The sequence below is a fragment of the Panthera pardus genome, unplaced genomic scaffold, assembly GCF_024362965.1.
Source record: "Panthera pardus isolate Hobbes unplaced genomic scaffold, ASM2436296v1 HiC_scaffold_5, whole genome shotgun sequence".
NCBI classification, from domain to species: Eukaryota; Metazoa; Chordata; class Mammalia; order Carnivora; family Felidae; genus Panthera; species Panthera pardus.
The window spans coordinates 9,113,023-9,133,827 of NW_026526980.1; positions in this window are offsets into that span (position 1 = coordinate 9,113,023).

Here is a 20,805-nt window from a genome sequence, read left to right on the forward strand (position 1 = left end):
TGCTCACTGTTCTCTTTGTACTCACTTGTAATTCCTATATCTGAAGAACTGATTTCCTTTCAACTCTTCTTTGAAGTCCTAGTCCTTTGAATTATTTTCACTTCTTTTATTCTTGAAGAAAATTCCTAATGGTTGTTTTCATGAGCATCAATAACAGGGAGTTTCCTAATAGCAAATACACCCTGCCAGTGCCATTTCAGTGAATGAGTGAATTTAGAGTTTAAAAGAATCTTAGGGGTCTTATGAGATAATTGCCCAACCTGGGCAGAAATCCATTTTTAGGACTGTTAATGGTCATTAGATTAATAATACTTCCAGAGACTGGAGACTTACTACCTATGAGGCCAGTGTATTTTATCATTGGACAGCCTTGACGGTTAGACTTTTTTTTTTTCTTATATTTTGTCCTTCTTTTAGAGGGAGACTGTTCCCAGTGCCTAACCTAGACTACTAAAATCAGAGCATTCCCATTTTACTTCTTCCTATCTAATTATAATTTCCCCAAACCACGATGACTGGTTTCTCATAAAGCCTATGCTTAGTTTTAAAATTTTTTATAGCTTTATTGAAGTATAATTGACATACAATAAGCAGCACGTATTTAAAGTATAGAATTTTTGAGTTTTGGCTTGTCTGTATACTTGTGAAACCATCATCATGATAAAAATAATGAATATATCCATCACGTCCCTAGATTCCCACATACCCCTTTATAGTCTCGCTTTCCTGCCCCTCCCCTTTCCATCCCCCAGAGAGCCCTGACCCGCTTTCTGTCACTGTAGGTGACTTTGCATTCTCTAGAATTTTATATACATGAAGTCATATAGCATACACCCTTCTTGCCTGGTTAATTTCATTCTGCATCGTTGCTTTGAGATTGATCCATGTTGTTGTGTATCAGTAGGTCATTGTTTTTTATTGCTGTGCAGTATTCTATTGTAATCATACACCCCAATTTGTTTATCTTATTCACTTGTTTAAGCACATTTGGCTGTTTCCAGTTTTTGCCTGCTACAAATAAAGCTTGTATGAACATTTGTGTCAAAAGTCTGTATGAATATACACTTTCATTTCTCTTGGATAAATACTTAAGCCCGGAATGGCTGGACGATACAGTAGGTTTATGTTTAACTTTTTAAAAGCTGCCAGATTGTTTTTCCATGTGGCTGTACCCTTATGCATTCCCATCGATAACGTATGAGAGTCCCAATTCTTCCTCATCTTTACCACTCCACCATGATTCGGTTGGTCTTTTAATTTTTAAATTCTGCTCCTTTTTGGTCATGTGATCTTAGAATCTATTGAACATATCTTTATTTCCCCAGAGGTCTGTGACAGTCTGGCCACCATTTGTGGTGATGAAATTGAATTATCTATTCAGCCCAAATTGTTGCGGCATAATAGGTGCCAAGCCTTGTGTTATTCAGGACACTTGAATGAAGGCAACTGGGTCATTTTCTAGCAAACAATTCCCAGACTGAAGACATGGGTTGTACTGTGGTGCCCACTCAGTGGAGTGTGAGTACATGATGTGTGCTGATACCACAGTTGGTTCATTATTGCTTAGGTAGAGGGTGTAGGCAGCAAGAAACTAGGGAAGGCAAGTCCCTTGGGTGCCATACTAAAGGTTTGGCGATTGAGGAACTTTGAGGAATGACGTGACTGGATCTGCACGTTATAAAGTTCACTCTGACACTGTAAATGGAAGGGTGCTGTTTCTGTCAAAATGCAGGCCCTTCCACATGTCTCTTTGTTGATTTATCTTAGTCCTTAGATTGCCTTAGGTAGCTCTGGAAACTTTGTTTTAAATCTCACACATTTTTGGCTTTAAAAATCAAAACTGCGCTGTGTTTAGGCCCCAACTTCGGTGTTGTGTGAGCAGGACTGGGGTTTTCTGTGGTTTTTCACGCTGTTGGTGCTGAAAGTGAAGGTGTGTTCTTGTACTAAGGGTCTTTGGCGTGGGCTTCCGTGTTACCTGCCAGAGCTCTGCAGGGATGCAGTTTCCTGGGGTGTCCATTCGGCAAGATGCTGAGAGAAGCCACCTGGATAAATGAGGCAGAGTGAGAGGCCAGACTTGGTCTTTTGTCTGTGTGTCTGCAGTGCTGGCATTTAGCAGGACACACTACTCCAGTTGCCCCATGGTTGAGTTGTTAAAAGACTTCCATATTGGTTGGTATATGGCAGCTTCTCTGTGCACCCCAGTGACTGGGGCCCCCCTGCCTGCACAAAAGGGGCCCCAGAATTCTGCTCTGATACAACAACTGGCATCTTTCTGAACTGGTCAATTTCTATACCATGATAGTTATTTTGGTAAAATATTTGAAACTTGTATCCTTTTTAAAAAAACACAGATATGTAACTGAAGGAGAGATTAAGCCAGTCTGATTGAGTATGTATATTGGGCTATGCTGGAGGTGGTACTGAGGTACTTAGAAACTAAAACACATTAGAGTCTTTTCCTAATTCAGCATAAATATTTCACCAATAAACCAGTGGTATCTGAAGGGAAACAGTATCATGAAGAATCACTCAAGCAGATCTAAAGGAACACTTCAGCAATGGTCTATCTTTTGTAGAAACTTAGGAGATTCAGTGTCAGCCTCCCAAGTCAGTGGCTGATTTTTCAGATCACAGGCTGTTTCCTTTCATCCCGACTAGCACTTGTTTTAAAACCCCAGTTAAAGTAATTTTTTTTGTTAACTTCAACATAATTTTCATCACACTTGATTTTTAGACACTGAAATTGCCCATAATTGTGTCTGTCCTATCTCTATGGTAATATGGACAATTATAATGGATTATACTTTTGTTTTCCCGGTCATTTGTTGATGCCTTTTTTGTTGTAAGGATGTGAAAACATAAGGCAATTTCACCAATTACTGGTAATGTTATTCAGATATTTAATTTATTTTCTGCATGCATAATCAGCCATAAATACATTTTAGCTAATGGAGATGACAAGGGTGTAATATAATTTGAGCCCAAACAAATTCAAAATAACATTAGGAAGGAAATACAAAACCATAGGAAGGAAGGAAACAAGGAACTCAATCTGTCTTTAGTTTCTCTTATGCCAGATCTCTTAATGTGGATGAGGTCTTTTGGGTTAATCTGTCCTTTGGGTTAATATAAAATGACGAAAGGGCCCTGTAAAATGCACAGCATGTAGTAGGTGCTTTCTTCCTCTTGAAAAACCTAATGGACTATATATGTTTGGTGTCTGCTATGGATTGAAGGTGTGTGTCCCACCCAAATTTTGTATGTTGCTGCCTGACACCCCATTGGGTGTTAGGAATGGTGTTAGGAGGTGTGGCTTTGGAGAGGTAATTAGGTCATAAGGGTGGAGCTGTCATGAGTGGCATTAGTGCCCTTTTAAGAAGAGACAAGGGAGATGTCCTCTCTCTCTCTCTGCCAAGTAAGAATACATCTGCAGACCAGGAAAAGGACTCCCACCAGATACAGGGTCTGCTGGCAGCTTGATCTTAGATGTAACAGCTTTCAGAATTGTGAGTAAGTGAAGGTTTGATGGTTAAGCCACCCAGGCTATGGTATTTTCGTTGAAGTAGCCCGAACCAACTAACATGATGCTCTTTCCTCTGAGACTGTTCAAACTCTTCCCTCTGCTCTCTAGCCCGGTGGCCAAACCTCAGGGGGCAGGAAGATTGGAACTCCAGTCAGAACTTGAGTCGCTGAGTCTGGACAAAAAGGAAAGGGCAAAAATGGAGCTTCCTCCTTCCCATCCCCAGGAAGTGCCCAGACAACGAAAGCAAACCAGCTCTGACCCCATCTTCCCTCAGATACACATTCTGTCTGAGCGCCCGCCTGAGCGCTGCAGATTCAGTTACGGGCTGCTTTGTGCTTTGCCTTCTTGAGTGTGCACAGGCCTGGGAAGTGCAGGCAGACTTCTTGTCACAGAACACTCCCAGCAGCTGCCCACCTTCTCTCTAAAAACCCTTCCTTTTTGAATACCAATTATGCCAGTGAGAAACTCATTTAGTTGCTAATCTGTCTTTAACACCTGCTAATCTCCATTTCTGTCAAAGGGACTGTGTAACAACTTCCTGGCTGTCTTCCAGCTGGGGTGGCACCAGGGAACTGGGGACGACCAATCCTCAAATCTGGATGTACTCCCATTTTTATAATTCCTGGAAGACCCATGTTGGAGGATTTTTAAATGGTTGCCTTGCCCAGAGGAAAGCGTGTGAATGAATTGTGAGCGTGGGCTCTATGGGCAGGAATGGCTCGCCACCTTCCTGTTGCTCAGCCTTCTTCCTGGTTCAGCAAACCATCCGGGGGTCCCAGGAGCACTAGTGCCTAAATCTGGAGGTCTTGCCTTGCCTTGCCTTAAAAGAAGACGGGAGGGTCACGTCTATATCCTGGAGTGAGGGAAGGTACGGGCATCTGGGGAAGTCTGGGATGGCTTGGCAGGTACAGGGGAGGGTATGGAAAGTTTTCTAATGTGAAAGGAGCATTTTCCTTGCTTCTGCTCTAATTTTAGTAGACGTGCTGCCAAAGCCAGTGCTCCATGCTTCCACTCCAAAGCAGAGGCCGCAGCAGCTGTCTGTGGGCTCACCCTCTGTAGCTGGTTTCTTCTGCTGTTTGCTCTTTCTTCTACACACGCTCCGACAGGAGGGCCTTGATGTCTGTTTCTGTCTTCGGAAATAGATTCATGTATCTTAAGCCTGTCGAACAATTGCATGCCTCAGGGGTGTTACGTGGGAGTGCAGGACCGCAGAGTGGCATCCTCGATCATGCATAACCCAGAAATCAGTGGATGTCTATTTGCCCCTTGACAGGCTTGTTCAAGGAAGGTGTTTTACATTCTGGCTGCATTTTCCGATATCCACACCACTTGGTGTGGCATCTTGTTATTTGTTTGCTGTTTCCCAAAGACGGGAGAGGGTGGTTGAGGGTGTGGGGGGCTAACTGAAGTATGCATTTATAATTCCGGTGTGGCCCGTTGTCCCTGGAGCTGATGCTACGTCTTGTGACCCTTAGGATAGACCTAAGATGAGGAGGTCTTGAGTAGGGACCTTTAACAGATTGGAATTAGAAGAGCTATCCACCCATCCACCACTAGACTTGGGGCTCACAGAACTATTAAAGGAAGAGTGTGAGGCTATATGAGGACATTTTCTGAGGCAGTATTCAGACCTATTGTCTGCCTGACTTCCCAGGTAGTGCTGTCAACCTCAGCGATATAGTTGTGATTACATGGTCCCCAAATCACGGACAGGGTGGTGTTGGCAGTTGGATACAACCTGTGACATCATGGGGGTCTGGCCGATTACACATGGATTGTGATTGCTCTCTTTGGCTGATTTGTTTGGCTGGGTAGCAACTATTTGGAAGCACTGAGTTGCAAATGTGTGTACTTATGTATTATACATATCCGAAATGTTTAATTTTTCAAACACTGTGCTTTTCTGCAGGGAAGAAATCTAAACACTGAACATTTCACTCATCTGAGATAGATCCTGAACTAGACATTTAGAGTACAGGACCTTCTTTTATTCATTGAGATATATAATTAATATACAGGAAAATGCACTGAGTTTTGACAATTCTATACAGCATTGTAACCACCACTCAAAATGACATAGATCTTGGGGCACCTGGGTGGCTCAGTCGGTTAAGTGTCTGACTTCAGCTCAGGTCATGGTCTCACGATTTGTGAGTTCAAACCCCACACCGGGCTCTCTGCTGTCGTCAGAGAGCCTGCTTTGGATTCTCTGTCCCTCTCTCTCTGCTCCTCCCTCACTGGCTCTGTCTCTCAACATGCAGACACAACAACATAGATGTCCATTATCCCAGAAACTCTCAGGCTCCTTTTTAGTAAGTTCCTTCCTCACCTCCCACTGCCAGCAACCATTACTGATTTCTGTCATCTAATCTATTAGGTTTGTCTGTATACTGATTCCATATATATGGTTATTCTTATGGTTTGGATTCTTTTTTTTTTTTTTTCTGGCTTCTCTTGTTTAACCTGCCTGTTTTTGAGATTCATGCATATTGTCATGTGTATTAGTACTTCATTCTTTTTATTGTTGAGTAGTAATAAATACATTATGAGGCTTCAGCATTCTCCAGCTGAGGAGTATTGACATTGTTGCCACTTTTTGACAGTTATCCATGTGGCCAAGAATTTTTTAAAAATATTTATCTAATTTTGAGAGAGAGAGAGAGAGAGAGAGAGCATAGTGGGAGAGGGGCAGAGAGAGATAGGATAGAGGATCCAAAGCAAGCTATGTGCTGACAGCAGAGAGCCCAGTGCGGGGCTTGAACTCCCCAACTGCGAGATCATGACCTGAGCCAAAGTCAGATGCTTAACCAACTGAGCCACCCAGGCACCCCAAAGAATGTTTTCGTACAAGATTTTGACTTAACCTGTTTAAGTTTTTTAAAAAATTTATTTTGAGAGAGAGAGCGAGCGAGTGAGCACGAGCAGGGGATGGGCAGAGAGAGAGAATCCCAAGCAAGCTGCACACTGTCAGCACAGAGCCCAAGTGGGGCTCGATCTCATGAACTATGAGGTCATGACCTGAGTGGAAATCAAGAGTCAGATACTTAACCAATTGAGCCACCCAGGTGCCCTTGAGTAAACATGTTTTCATTTCTTTTGAATAAACACCTAGTTGAAGAACAGATGGATCAGAGGGTATATACATCTGTTTAACTTTTATAAGAAACTGACACATAGTTCTGAAAGTGATGGCAACATTTTTACACTCACACCAGCATCGTATCCTTGTTGTTCCACATCCTTGTCAACATGCGGCATTGTCAGTCTTTTATTTTAGCCATTCTCGTGGGTGTCAATGGCTCATCGTGGTCTTTAATTTGCATTCCCTGAGGAATAATGATATTAAGTCCTTTTTAAAGTGCTGGCTATTCCTATTTTTTCTTTTGTGAAGCATCTGTTAACGCACTTTGTGACTTTTTAAAAATGTGGTTACTTATTTTTTAAATTGTTTTATGTTTTTTTGTATATTCTGGATGCAAGTCCATTGTTATATAGATGTCATACATATATTTCCTAATCTTTGCTTTGTGCTATTCATTGTCCTAATGATGTCTTTTGATGAGTGGAAAGTTTTAATTTTGATGAAGTCTCATTTTTCAAAATTTAATTTTTAGCGTTTGTGTTTTCTGTATTCTGTTCAAAAAAACCTTTGTCTATCTAAGGTCACAGAATATTCTCATATTTTTTTCTAGAAATGTTAGATTTCTCAATTTTATGTTAAGTACACATTCATGTTGAATTAAGTTTTCTTTATGTGGAGAAAAAGGTATCAAGGTTCATTTTTTTCCTACACAGAATTCAGTCACTTTAGCAGATTTGTTAAAAAGGTGTTTTTACAACTGAATTAGCATCTTTAGGGAAAATCAATTGACCATACAAGGGGTCTGTTTCTACATTGTCTTTTCTTTTCCATTGATCTAGTTTTCTATCCTACCATCCTATGAAACTGTCTTGATTACTGTAGCTTTGGGATGAGACTTGTAATCAGATAGTGTTAGTTCTCCAGCTTTGTTAATCTTTTTCAATATTGCTTTGGTTATTCTTGATCTGTAGTACTGCCATTTAAATTTTAGAATTATCTTGTGTATTTGTAATAAGTAACCTGCTGGAATTTTGATAGGAATGATGTTGAATTTGTATACCAGTTTAGGGAAAATGACTGTCTTAACAACAGTAAGTATTCCAATCTATGAACATTGTATAACTCTCCATTTATTCAGTTCTTTACCTTTTCTCAGAAATATTGTATGTTTTTTATAGGTATTTCATATGCATATTTCATTCGATTTATCCCTGCATATTTGATACTTCTGATATTATTGAAAATTATACTGTTTCTCTTTTTTTTTTGAAAGAACCGCAAAGTTTCCAAAAAGTTGTAAGTAGAGAACAAAGAAGCTTCTTCTAGAAGCGTTTGAGAGTAAGTTGTCAACGTGCTATCATATCACCCCTTAGTACTTCAGCATATATTTCCTAAAAGCAAGGGTGTTTCCCTTAATAACCATAATACATGTTGTATTTAGTTGTACTAGTCTAAAATAGTTCCTTGGTCTTTCTTTGATTTTTATGACCATGACAAATTTTATGATTATTTTGTAGGTTTTGGATTGGTCTGATTTTTCTTTTTGATTAGATTTAGGTTATTCATCTTTGGCAGAAATATCACAGAAGCAAGGCTGTATTATTCTTTGTTTTTAAAGTATACTTATTTAATTATATTGAGAGCGAGAGTACAGGGGAGGAACAGAGAGAGAATCCCAAGCAGGCTTTGTGCTGGCAGTGCAGAGACCACCATGGCACTTTGATCTGGTAAACCGTAAGATCGTGACCTGAGCCAAAATCAAGAGTCAGATGCTTTGCCAACCGAGCCACCCAAGCTCCAAGGCTGTATTATTCTTATTACATTCTATCAAGTGGCACATAGTTTCCATTTGTTCCATTACTGATGATTTTTACTTTGGTGTTTGTTTGATTAAGGTGACGTCTATTAGACTTCTCCATTGTAAATTTCCTATTTATCCCTCTATGATAAATATTTGTTTAGTGATATTTTGAGAGTGTCTTATTTTTCATCAGACTTCAAATTTATTCATTTTTGTCACCATAGGTTTGTTTATTGCTATTTTATTTAATAGGACTTGATTCATTAATATCATTCTTTATTTCAATGCTCAGATTGTCCCAGATTTGGCTGATAGGATCACCTTCAAGCTGGTTTCCATGTCTGTTTGACATACTTGCATTGTTCTTTGACTGCTTCCTTGCTTTATAACAAAAAAATGTTCTACGCTCATCTTGTACTTTTCTTTGTTTACACCTGGAATCAGCCAGGTAACCAAGAAGCCCTTAATCCTTTTATTTCAGAATGGTGTTTAACAACCAGTATCTGGGCCTTAGGTATGCTTGTTACTATGTATTTTGTTAATACGGATACCTGTCTATATTTATGGAAAACCACTGGTTTATACGAATGCATTTAATTCCATTTGACCGCAGAGTTCATTCCAATTTTCTTCCTTTTCATATTTGTAAGTCTTTTTATGATAGGGAGAGACCAAACTCCCATTACCCTCAACTTACTTGATCAATCCCCCTGTGACTATCATTCCCCCATCATTCCTGCCACCCCTGTTCACCCTCCTCAGACTCGAACACCTTATGCTGGGCTCCCCTCTTACATGGATGCCCTATTCAGCCTACATGCGCATTGGTGGCCTGACCGTAGCCACTTTCCCCTGTGCAGACAACCCTTTCACTCTGCTCAGACTCTGATATTTCGCAATGGGACAACCTTCTCTTATAAATGTCCTCTTTACTATGCTTGGGCATCAACACCATGTACTGTCCCATACCACCTTACCTCCCTACAGAGATGCCTGTGTTCAGGCCCACCTAATGGCTTTTGGACAGAATTTTTCAGGAAGGAAAGGAGAAAGAAAAAGGAAAGAGCTAGTATGTTTTTAAATTTCAGTTTTCAATGGTTTATTGCTTATGTGTGGTTATAAAATTAATTTTTTATATCAACTTTGTGTCCTGTGTTGAATTTGATAATTAGTTTTAGTGGTTTGTTAGATTAGATTCCTTTGAGCATTCTAAATACATAATCATTTGGTCTGCACATAACTAGAATTTTATCTTTTCCAATCTTTGTACATTTTCTTTCTTCTTTTTATTGCATTGTGTATGATTTCCAGGATATTATTGAATACAGGTGGTAAGAAAAACATCATTGCTTTGTTTTTAATCAGAGGGAGAAGATTAACAGTAACTATGGTAAGACGTATGGTGGTAGCTGTAGGTTTTTGATAGATTTGCTTTACAGCTTAAAGTTTTTTTCCTTATTCTTAGTTTGCTGAGTTTTTTTTTTTTTTTTACCATAAAAAGGTATTGAATTTTTGCATCTATTGGGATCATAATGTGATTTTTATCTTTTCTTTTGCCAATGTGATATATTACATTAATTGATTTTTTGAACGCTAAATCAATTTTATATTCCTAAGATAAATCCTACCTGATCATGATGCATTAACTTTTAAAAATACATTACTGAATTCAGTTTGTTGAGCTTTTCATGAGAATTTTTGCATTTCTTCATGAGATATTTTGATCTGTGATTTTATTTTCTGTAATAATCTTGGTCAAGTGTCAATATCAGGGTTATGGGGACCTCCTAGATGAGTTGGAAAGCATTTCATCTTCTCTTTTTTGAAAGGGTTGTGCAGAATTGATATCATTTCTTCTTTAAATGTTTTCTAAAATTCCCTGGGGACACCATCTGGGCCTGAAGTTTTGTTTATGGCCAAATTTTTGTTTTTGTTCTTAACTGTGAATTCTTATTTCTTTAACATATATGAGAATGTTTAGATTTCTTTCTTTTAATGTTAGGTTTGATAATTTGTTGTTTTTTTCCCCAAGGAATCTGTCTGTTTCATTTAAGTTTTTGAATTTGACTTTAAGTTGTTCCAAAAACTCCCTGACCATTTCACAGTCTGTGTGATGTGTAATGATGTTCCTCTTTTAGTTCCTCTTCTTGGTAATTTATATTTTCTCCTCTTTTTGTTTTCATTCCTGGTAGGATTTTATCAATTTGACTAGTTATTTTAAAGAACCAACTTGTGATTTTATTTATTTTCTTTCATTGTTTTCCTGTTTTATACCTTGTTAATTTTTACTTTTTATGATTTCATCTCTTATGCTTACTTTGTTCTTGTTTGTTAAGATGAAAACTTGTACAAGGATTGAAAAATAAAGGACTAGATTATAAATAGAGACTTTGTGGCCACGTGGTCTCTGTTACCCAGGTTTTTCCATTGCAGTATGAAGGCAACCATAGACAAAATGTAAAAGAACGAGTGTGCCTTTGTTCCAGTAAAACTTTATTTATGAGAACAGGCAGCAAACTGGATTTAACTCATGGCCATTGTCTACTGACTCTTGCCTTAGAATATTGATTTTACAACTGTGTACTTTTCAGGTAATAAGCATTTGATACTATAAAATTTCCTGCCCAGCAATAGCACTGCTAGGAATTTATCCAAGGGATACAGGAGTACTGATGCATAGGGGCACCTGTACCCCAATGTTTATAGCGGCACTCTCAACAATAGCCAAATTATGGAAAGAGCCTAAATGTCCATCAACTGATGAATGGATAAAGAAATTGTGGTTTATATACACAATGGAATACTACGTGGCAATGAGAAAAAATGAAATATGGCCTTTTGTAGCAACATGGATGGAACTGGAGAGTGTGATGCTAAGTGAAATAAGCCATACAGAGAAAGACAGATACCATATGGTTTCACTCTTATGTGGATCCTGAGAAACAACAGAAACCCATGGGGGAGGGGAAGGAAAAAAAAAAAAAAAAAGAGGTTAGAGTGGGAGAGAGCCAAAGCATTAGAGACTGTTAAAAACTGAGAACAAACTGAGGGTTGATGGGGGGTGGGAGGGAGGGCAGGGTGGGTGATGGGTATTGAGGAGGGCACCTTTTGGGATGAGCACTGGGTGTTGTATGGAAACCAATTTGACAGTAAATTTCATATATTAAAAAAAAAAAAAAAAAAAGAAAAAAAAAATTAAAAAAAAAAAAAATTTCCTGTAAGCATGTTTTAAGATACATTTCGTATGTTTTGATATGTGCTAACATGTTCATTATTACTCAGTCCAGATATTTTGTAGTTTTCCTCATCATTTCCTCTTTGATCTGTGAGTTCTTTATAAAGGTGTCATTTACTTTAAAAACTGAGGATTTTTCTAGATAGTTTATTTTTCATTGAATTGCAATTTAATGATGTTGTGTTTAGGGAGTATCTTTTGTATGATATTTTTCCTTTTGTATGGTTTAAAATTTTTTATATTTATGAAATTCTTGGAGAATGTTCCATGTCATTTGACTTCATATGTTTGAAGTTTTGTTTTTAGAGCTAAATTAACACAGAGGACTGCTGTGTTTGAAGAATTGATAGTTACTTACTTAGTTACTTACTTTATTTTACTTATTTATTTATTTATGAGAAAGATAGCGTGTGGGGCAGAGGGGGAGAGAGAGAGAGAGAGAGAGAGAGAGAACTTTTTAAAAAATTTTGTTTAATGTTTATTTATTTTTGAGAGAGAGACAGAGTGTGAGTGGGGAAGGGGCAGAAAGAGGGAGACACAGAATCCAAAGCAGGCTCCAGGCTCTGAGCTGTCAGCACAGAGCCTGATGCAGGGCTTGAACTCACGAACCGTGAGATCATGACCTGAGCCAAAGTTGGATGTTCAACCAACTGAGCCACCCAGGTGCCCCAGAGAGAGAGAGAGAGAGAATCTTAAGCAGGCTCTATACTCAGTGTGGAGCCTGACGTGGGGCTGGATCTCACAACCCTGGGATCGTGATCTGAGCTGCAAGAGTCAAATGCTTGACTGACTGAACCACCCAGGCACTCCTATGAATTCATACTTGAATCATTTTGACATATTCCTTCTTATCTATAGTAGTACTATTTTCTGTAATTCTACTTTGTTTCATATTAGTATTGCCATACTGGCTTCATTATGCTTGATGTTTATATTGTATACCTTGTCTATCAACGTGTATTTTTCTTTATAATTAAAGTCTTTGTGTGTGTGTGTTGTAAACAGCATATCATTATTACATTCCCATCAGCCCAACAGTCTCTGCCCTTTAACTGGTTTTGTTCATTTATATTTAATGTAATTAACAATATGCCTGAGTTTTAGTTTCCCACTGTGATTTTTATTTATCTTTTTCTCTCATTCTTTGTTCTGTTTTCCTTTAGTGCTTCCTTTTGGGTAAATTGAATCTGTTAATATTTTATTTTTTTCTGTAATAAGTTTTAGCTAATCATTTTTAGTAGCATCAAGTAGTTGCTGTGGAGATTACAATGTGCAATTTTAAATGATGACAACCTACCTTGAAGCAACATTAGATCACTTCATACAAAGTATAATAACCTTATATCAGTTAAATTCCAATTGCTTTGTCATACCCTTCTTTCTGTCATCTTATATTTTACTACTATATATATAGTAAGCCTCACAATACATTGTTATTATATGTGCTTTAGTTAATTGTCTTTTAATGAGACTTAAGAAAATGTATTTATATAAAATAAAGGTACTAAGATAAAATGTTTTATATTCAACCAAATATTTAACCCTTTTCTGCTCATTTCTTACTGATTTTCAGAGTTCCTTTTTTTTTTTTTAAATTTTTTTTTTTAATGTTTTATTTATTTTTGAGACAGGGAGAGACAGAGCATGAACAGGGGAGGGTCAGAGAGAGGGAGACATAGAATCTGAAACAGGCTCCGGGCTCTGAGCTGTCAGCACAGAGCCCGACGCGGGGCTCGAACTCACGGACCGCGAGATCATGACCTGAGCCGAAGTCGGCCGCCCAACCGACTGAGCCACCCAGGCGCCCCTCAGAGTTCCTTTTAATTTTATTACCCTTCAGCTTGAATCACTTCTTTCGTCATTTCTTGTAGAGCAAATATGCTAGCGATGAATTCTCTTAGCTTTTGTCTGTCTGAGAATTTCTGTTTCCTTTGAATTTTGAAGGATATTTTTGATTGGTGCAGAGTTCTAGGCTGACTTTTTTTTCTTTGAATACTCTATGGATGTTGGTACATTTTTTTTTTCTGATCTGCATTGTTTCTGCTCAGAAGGCAGCCATCACTCATATAATTTTTTCCATTGTATGCATTCTGTGTTTTATAGCTGGTTGTTTTTTAAGATTTGCTTTTTAGTTTTCTGAAGTTTTACTGTGATAGGCCTACATCTTTCTTTATATTTATCCTGTTTGGTTCTTGCCGATATTCATGGAGTTTCTTTGATATATGGGTTCATATCTTTAATCTTTTTGAGCCATTCTGTTGTTTTCACATCATACATATCCTTGCTTCCTAAATTTCCAGTTACACATATGTTGGACCATTTGATGTGGTGTCACAAATCTCAAATGCCCAATTTTTTTTTCCTATTTGTTTTAAGTAGGCTCCATACACAATGTGGGACTTGAACTCACAACCCTGAGATCAAGAGTCGGATGCTCTACTGACTGCACCACATAGATGCCTCTTCCTACTCTTTTTCTGTTTGTGTTTTAGTTTGGATGCTTTTTATTGACTCATCTACTCATTCACTTTTTTGTCTTCTTTTATGTTTAGTCTGCTCTTCAGCCAATCTAATAAATTATTTTTTCCTCATATTTTATTTTTCATTTTTGCATTTCCATTTGGTTCATTGTGTACTTTGTATGTTTCTGATAAATTCCACATCTTGGCGTGCATCTTATGTATCTTTTCTCCTAGATACTTTGACATTTTTAATCAATTATTTTACAGTCCCCATTTGGTAATGCCAACCTCTGGGCCATCCCTTGATCTGTTTCAATATTTTGTTTTATTTCCTTATCATAATTATATTTCTTTGTTGTTGTTTGGTGTGTTTTGTGATTTTTTTTATTGTATGACGGACATAAAGAAATCATAAAGACTGAAGTAACTAATGCTTACCTCCAAAAATGGATGCACCCTTTCTTATACCAGAGTGAAGGCTGACTGAGTCTGCTCTGTAAATTGAGTCTGGGTTTTGTTGTAGCTTTTATTTGATTTAATTTACCCCCGGCTTCCAATTATCTGACAGTGAGATCAGCACTTTCCAAAGAGTAGGACCTCAGATCTGGGTGCTAGCGAGATGACAAAAATATGTCTGTGGTGCACAAACAAGTTGCCAGCTTTCAGAACTTTGCAGATCTTTCCTTGATCTCTCACCAGCCTACCAGCTTATTGGGTTTCTGCTCTCTTGCTCTCCTGTCCTGCTCCCTACTTTAGCTTAGGCGATTTTTCAGCCCTGCTTTCCTGCCTCTCGGTCTTCTGAGAGTTGTAGCTGTAATCATCATACATAACTAGAATGCCTTTAAGGGAGATTTTATCACATCTGTTCTCTCTTGCCCATTCTTTAATGATTGAAAGTCTGAAATGTCTCAGGGTTTCTCTCAGTTCTCTTTCTTAGTTCAGTGAAATCCAGTGTGCATGGGAAAGAGCTTTGTTTCTACTCTTTTACCTGCCTCTTTATTCCTTTTGGACAACATTACTATTGCATGGGAAGCAGAATGATGCATTTCAGGGGTGGTTTTTCTCACCTCTTTCTCTAATCCTACTTTTGGTGCACAGTTCCCACCAGAACCTTTGAGAAAGTGTTTATTAGATGTGTTGAAACTTGCTCTGTGGCTGGAGCTCCTTAAAATAGTAATTTTTCATGCCAACATTTGCATGGCTGTTAAATTTCTTAGAACTTTGATGTTTCCCCCCATCCCATTCTTTATAGCATCACCAGACATTAGGTTAGTGCTGAGTCTCTTGTTTGTATAAAGGGCCTCTCACTTTCTGGAAGCTAGTTCTTTTGGTGTGCGTGTGTGTGTGTGTGCGCGCACATGTATTCAGCTTTTTGGTATGGCTTAGTGACTTGTTTTGATTCTTGGGGTGCAAACAACTGTGTCTCATGACTTTCCATGCCTGGAATGGAAAGGAACCCACTGACTTTCTCGTAAGTACTAAAATTTCCAGGTAAATTTGAGATACAGCAGAAAAAAGGTTGACACTACAACCTCAGCCAATGTGATACACTGATTACAATAATGGCTTCACTTTTCCATTTGTCCTTGTATCCACAACCTTTACTGTATGACTTTGCTTGTAGCTCCTTTCATAAATAGGTAGACCTTGTTTCCTTTCCTCTAAATCTTGGCTCACCTTGTAAGTTACTTTGGCCGGTAGAATGTGGTAGAACTGACTGTGTCACTACTGAGACTAGACCTCAGTAGGCCTCGTACCTTCTACTTTTTCTCTTGGACCTCAGTCTTGTTGCCATGAATTAGCCTGATGGATGTAGAGATTCGTAGGGTTCAGTCACTCTTTCTCATCCAGCCAAAAGCCAACCAGCTGTAAGACATGTGATGCTTTCCTTGACCAGCTACCTCCCGATGACTTTGCCAGCTGACTGCAGATATAAGATGAAGTCACCCAAGCATTGCTCACATTAGTAGAACGTCCTTCCTTAGCAACACACTCTTGGAGCAATAATAAATGCTTATCGTTGTTATTCAGGAATAGGTAATTGGTACAACTGATACAACCACTTAAGTTTCTTCCCTGCAAATGGAGATTTGAATTATATTCTACTGTAAGTAGTAGGTGGATTTTTTTGTAGTCCTGGAAAGGCCTTTCTGAAGCATCTAGCCATCTTTGTGTTATGAAGAAAACAGAAGTACCTTTTTCAACAGCCAGCATTAGAGTTCCACGTGGTGAGAAATTGTTTTTATTTGGAAAAATACAGTAAAAGCCTTCTTATCTGATATAATTAGAACTGGTAGTTGGCTGGTTAATCTAGCAGAATTAGAGTTGCCTATTAGCCACGAGCTTCCAGCTTTCTTTGGAGAGCAGTCTGTATGTTTTGCAGAGGAAATGGAGAATGGTGGTTGTTTTGAGAAGGTGGATTTAGTGGAGGTTGGTTAGGAATGTTTTTTCTGTAGTTTGTGGCTCCCCTGGTTTTGGCCCTAGAGGGCCTGCGTGGATATTCTCAGAAGGAGTCATTATTATGTATAAAAGTCTGAGTTCCAAATCACAGATGTGGAAATGATGCTCCTTATTCATTCACTAGTGCAGAAGACCTTACTGTATTTTTTTCCAAACAAATAAGGGTTTGTTGAGCTCCCCTGGCTTGTGAGCTTGGTGAGATTAGGAACTTTACTGTGTTCACCCACTATATATTAGTGCCTGGTGCAAATCAGGTTCCATCTGCTGGGTGCATTTAGAAGTAGAAGGATTGAAGCAGTGTGAAAATTAATAAATAAATGCAAATCTGGAAGCCGAGTTTCTTTTTGGGAGAGACCTCCTGTTGTTTAGCGGAATAGACTCCTTGGGTTTGAAAGGTGGTGAGATGTTAGGTTAGGAAGGAGACAGTGAAATAAAGGCACCATGAAAACTGACTTGCATAGGAGATTAGCAGTGATTTAGGAGCTAAGTTGCAGGGAGCAAAGGGAAGGTGTGGAGGAGGAAGGAGAGAGAATGGGGCTGAGCTGCATGGCCCATGAGCATCCTGTTGGCAGGCAGAGAGGCTGAAGGAATTTTAAGACAGCTACACTGTTGACTGTGCTGTGGTATAAAGTCCTCTTCGTTGTCCAAACTTTCAGTAAAAATCTGCCGTGCCTACAATTGGGATTGAAGGGATGGAGACCGGCATTTAGTGACAGTGCAGAGATGGGCAGAAAGTGTGTTTATCCATAAACCGAATGGTCTCCCCTGAACTGTGGGATTCTGAGCTAGAAATGATTAAATGATTGTGACAGTCCTGTCCCGACATCTCAAGAATCTCCACAGAGATGGGGATCGACACTGAGCTTTTCCACAGCATATGGTATGCGGCTTGAGCTAATTTTGTTTGAATTTCAAAGGAATGAGTGACTCAGGGAAGCTGATAACAGGATGGTGCGGGTATCATTTTCAGTATCAAGAAAGCAGCAGACTCTATAGGAGACTGGCAGGTTGATGGGCACATGATACTAGGAATAAGAAAATCTTCTGAGGGGTGCTCAAAAAGAACTTTTTACCTTCATACCCTACTTCTCACTGATATAAATGGATAAAAAGCATAGGGCAACATCCTGCAGCGTTTTTCCTGCTCTAACTTATGCTCCAAATCTATTTTGTGGCTTTAAGTATATGTTTAAAAAAAACCCTATGTATGTATTTTTTTGGTTCTCTGGTTGGAGGTAGTGATTATAGCACTCTTAATTGATAAAGTCTGTGCAAATATTGTTCTCTTTTTTCTCTCCCGTGCAGAGATTTGGATAATGGATCTTTCCAAAGCATTATTCCTCAGGATGTTTTTAGGAACATCACAATTTTAATATTTTTTATGGTTAGAAAATTTTCTCCTTGCCCGCTTCAATATCACTCTGCTTTCTCATGATGTGTCCCCTGGCACGTCAAAGTGGTGCCAGTTCATCACTCTGGAGAGAGATGGGTGAAAGGTAGACCCTCTTTGGGCACCTTTGAAAGAGGTTCAGTTATTGAAGAACTTGGTTATAAGGTCTGCAGTGTGGAAGTCAGACCAGAGCAGGAGCCCTGGAGTTAAAAAAAAAATAAGGTTTTATTCTGGTAGCCTCACCCTTGGCATTTGCTTCTTGGAGTAGGTGACTACCTATCTCCAGGTATTTTTTGATTGAGGAAGCAAGGGAACCCTGGTGTACATTCATTCCCTCCCCCAAAAAAGTCCCAAAGGTCTTACTCTATTCCATCATCAACTGTACAGCCTAAGGTCAAAAGTCTCATCAAAATACCGTCTAAATCAAGTATGGGTGAGATTTGCTGTATGATTTATCTTGAGGCAAGATTCTTCTCCAGCAGTGAATTTGTGAAATAAGACAAGTTTGTGCATCCAAAATACAATGATGGGACAGGCATAGGACAGACAATCCCATTCTAAAAGGGAGACACTGGACAGAAGAATGGGGTGATGGGTTCCTAGAAAATCCAAAAACTAGCAAGGCAAAACCCATTAGATCTTAAGGCTGGAGATAATCTTCTTTGACTTGATGATCCTCCTTCTCGGCCGACCGGGGCAGTAGCATCACCCCCATGGCAGCCCTACCTCCTGGGCTCTGGGTGGAAGCCCTGCCCCCATAGCCCTCTTTAGTGGCCTCACCCCTGAGGCACTGGGCAGGGGCATTCTAGTCTACCAGGCATATGGTAAAGGGTAGCCCTGATGACCCCTGAATCACCTGCAGTCATTCTTGCCATCCCTTGATTCCTGGACTCATAAATCCTAGGTATGATAGAAACAGTGCGATATATTGGATGCTGATTCAGAGTATGTACAGTCTTTTGGAGAACCTTTCTGCAGCCCTGCAAGGTATTGCCACCTAGCTGCCACTATAACTGAGTCTTCAGAGGACCATTCTACAGCTGCTTTGGGATGGTCAGGGCATGGGAAGGCCAGCGAATTCCATGAATGTACTTACAAAACCTGAAACCCAGTCTCCAGCAAAGCAAAGTGACCTGCTCGTGCTCTGTGGCTGCCAGAAGAAAATTAAATTCCCTGTAGAAGGTAATATTGTGCAGAACCTCTACTACTTTTCATATATTGTACTTAATCTGTATAACGAGGTTAGTCTGCTTACCATGTTGCACTACTGTATGTAAATTTTTGGGTCTGGAATATGTGAGTTCGTAGTAGAATCTGAAAGGTGGGGAAAATATCTTCACCTGCACAGCTGTTTGTTTGGTAGGCATAACTATGATTATTGCAAAAAAGGTTAATTCTTGGGGGCCAGAAGATCTCCATCCTAGTTATTATACTAAGTAGCTGGATGACATTGGATTCTCTCTGAGCCTTAATTTTCTCATCTGTAAATCTTCAACAATGATACCTTCCTCAAAGGGCTGTCATAAAGATCAAAATGAGATAGAATCCAAGGGAGTGCTCTGTAAACTCTAAATTATAATGTGATATGTCATCTACAACTCCCCCCTATATTCATGCCACAGAGGCAACAGGAACAAACTTTGTGAATGGTCTTGGATATCATTTTTGCACTATGGGTATAACTCTGCAGGAAATCTTACCAGAATTCAGTGACATATAATAAAACTGCTGATTTTCATAACTTTGTATTATATTAGAATTATTTCAAGGGACTCTTTCATGTTTTGGGGGGGGGTGGTCTTGAGGTTCTTAGAGTAGATGAGATATGTTCCCATACTTTGTTCTCTCACCTTGCAAAACATTATAGCTTTTTCTTGCTTTGAAGTAAGAGTGGGGATCTAGACAGATTCTGATGAAGCTGTGTTAACATGAAGGAGAAGGAGAAGGAAAATAATAATAGCGGCACCAGTATTTGGATTCTTATTATATGTCAGGCACTACTCTAACAACTTTACATGGACTCGTCTAATCTTCACAGCCCTTTGGAGGGTAGTGTTATCCTTCCTTTAAAGATGAAGAATCCCAGGCATGGAGAGGTTGAGTTGCCCTAATTGTTCTGGGTTGAAGGTGGTGGAGCTAATATTTAATGACACATAGATTAATTTAGAGTCTGTGATCCTAGAAACAGGATTACTTGATCTTGATTAAAGATAAACATAAAGAAGGTTCTATTATGAAAGCATAGCATAGCTCAAGTAGATAGACTTTAAGAAGAAGAACCGAAAGAGGAGCCATTAAATCAGTTGGCCAACATGTCTGATTCTCTTTCTTTTTTCCTCGTTTCCTTCCTCTCCACTTTTGGTGAGTTTGCATCTTTCTTCCTTTTACTCTGCAAGCTGGCTTTCTCAGTGTCTGCATCTATTTAATACCATATGGCTGGCTTGCAACTGTAGGTTGTGTTGTTACCATTGGATTTACTCTTGGAGGTTGACTTGTGGCAACATTCCCAATTTCAAATATATGAGAGACAGTTGATGGCTCCAGGTGGTGCCTTCTCATTGTCACTTGCCCTGAAGGGTGGGATGGGGATGGAACATCAAATATAAATAGCATTTCTGGACATCTAATCAAGTATGGAGGCTGGGGTTAGTCCAGGAGAAGGGGGTATTGGTTCACTAGCTGGCCAGGTAGTAAGATATCTATATAGGAGGGATTTAATGGCAAATATTTTATTTTTAAAATAATTGACTTATTGTGCAGCATTCTATGAATTTTGATAGGTCTAAAGAGTTGTATAACAGCCATCATAATCAGAATACAGAATAACCCAAAAAATTTTCTTATGTCATCCC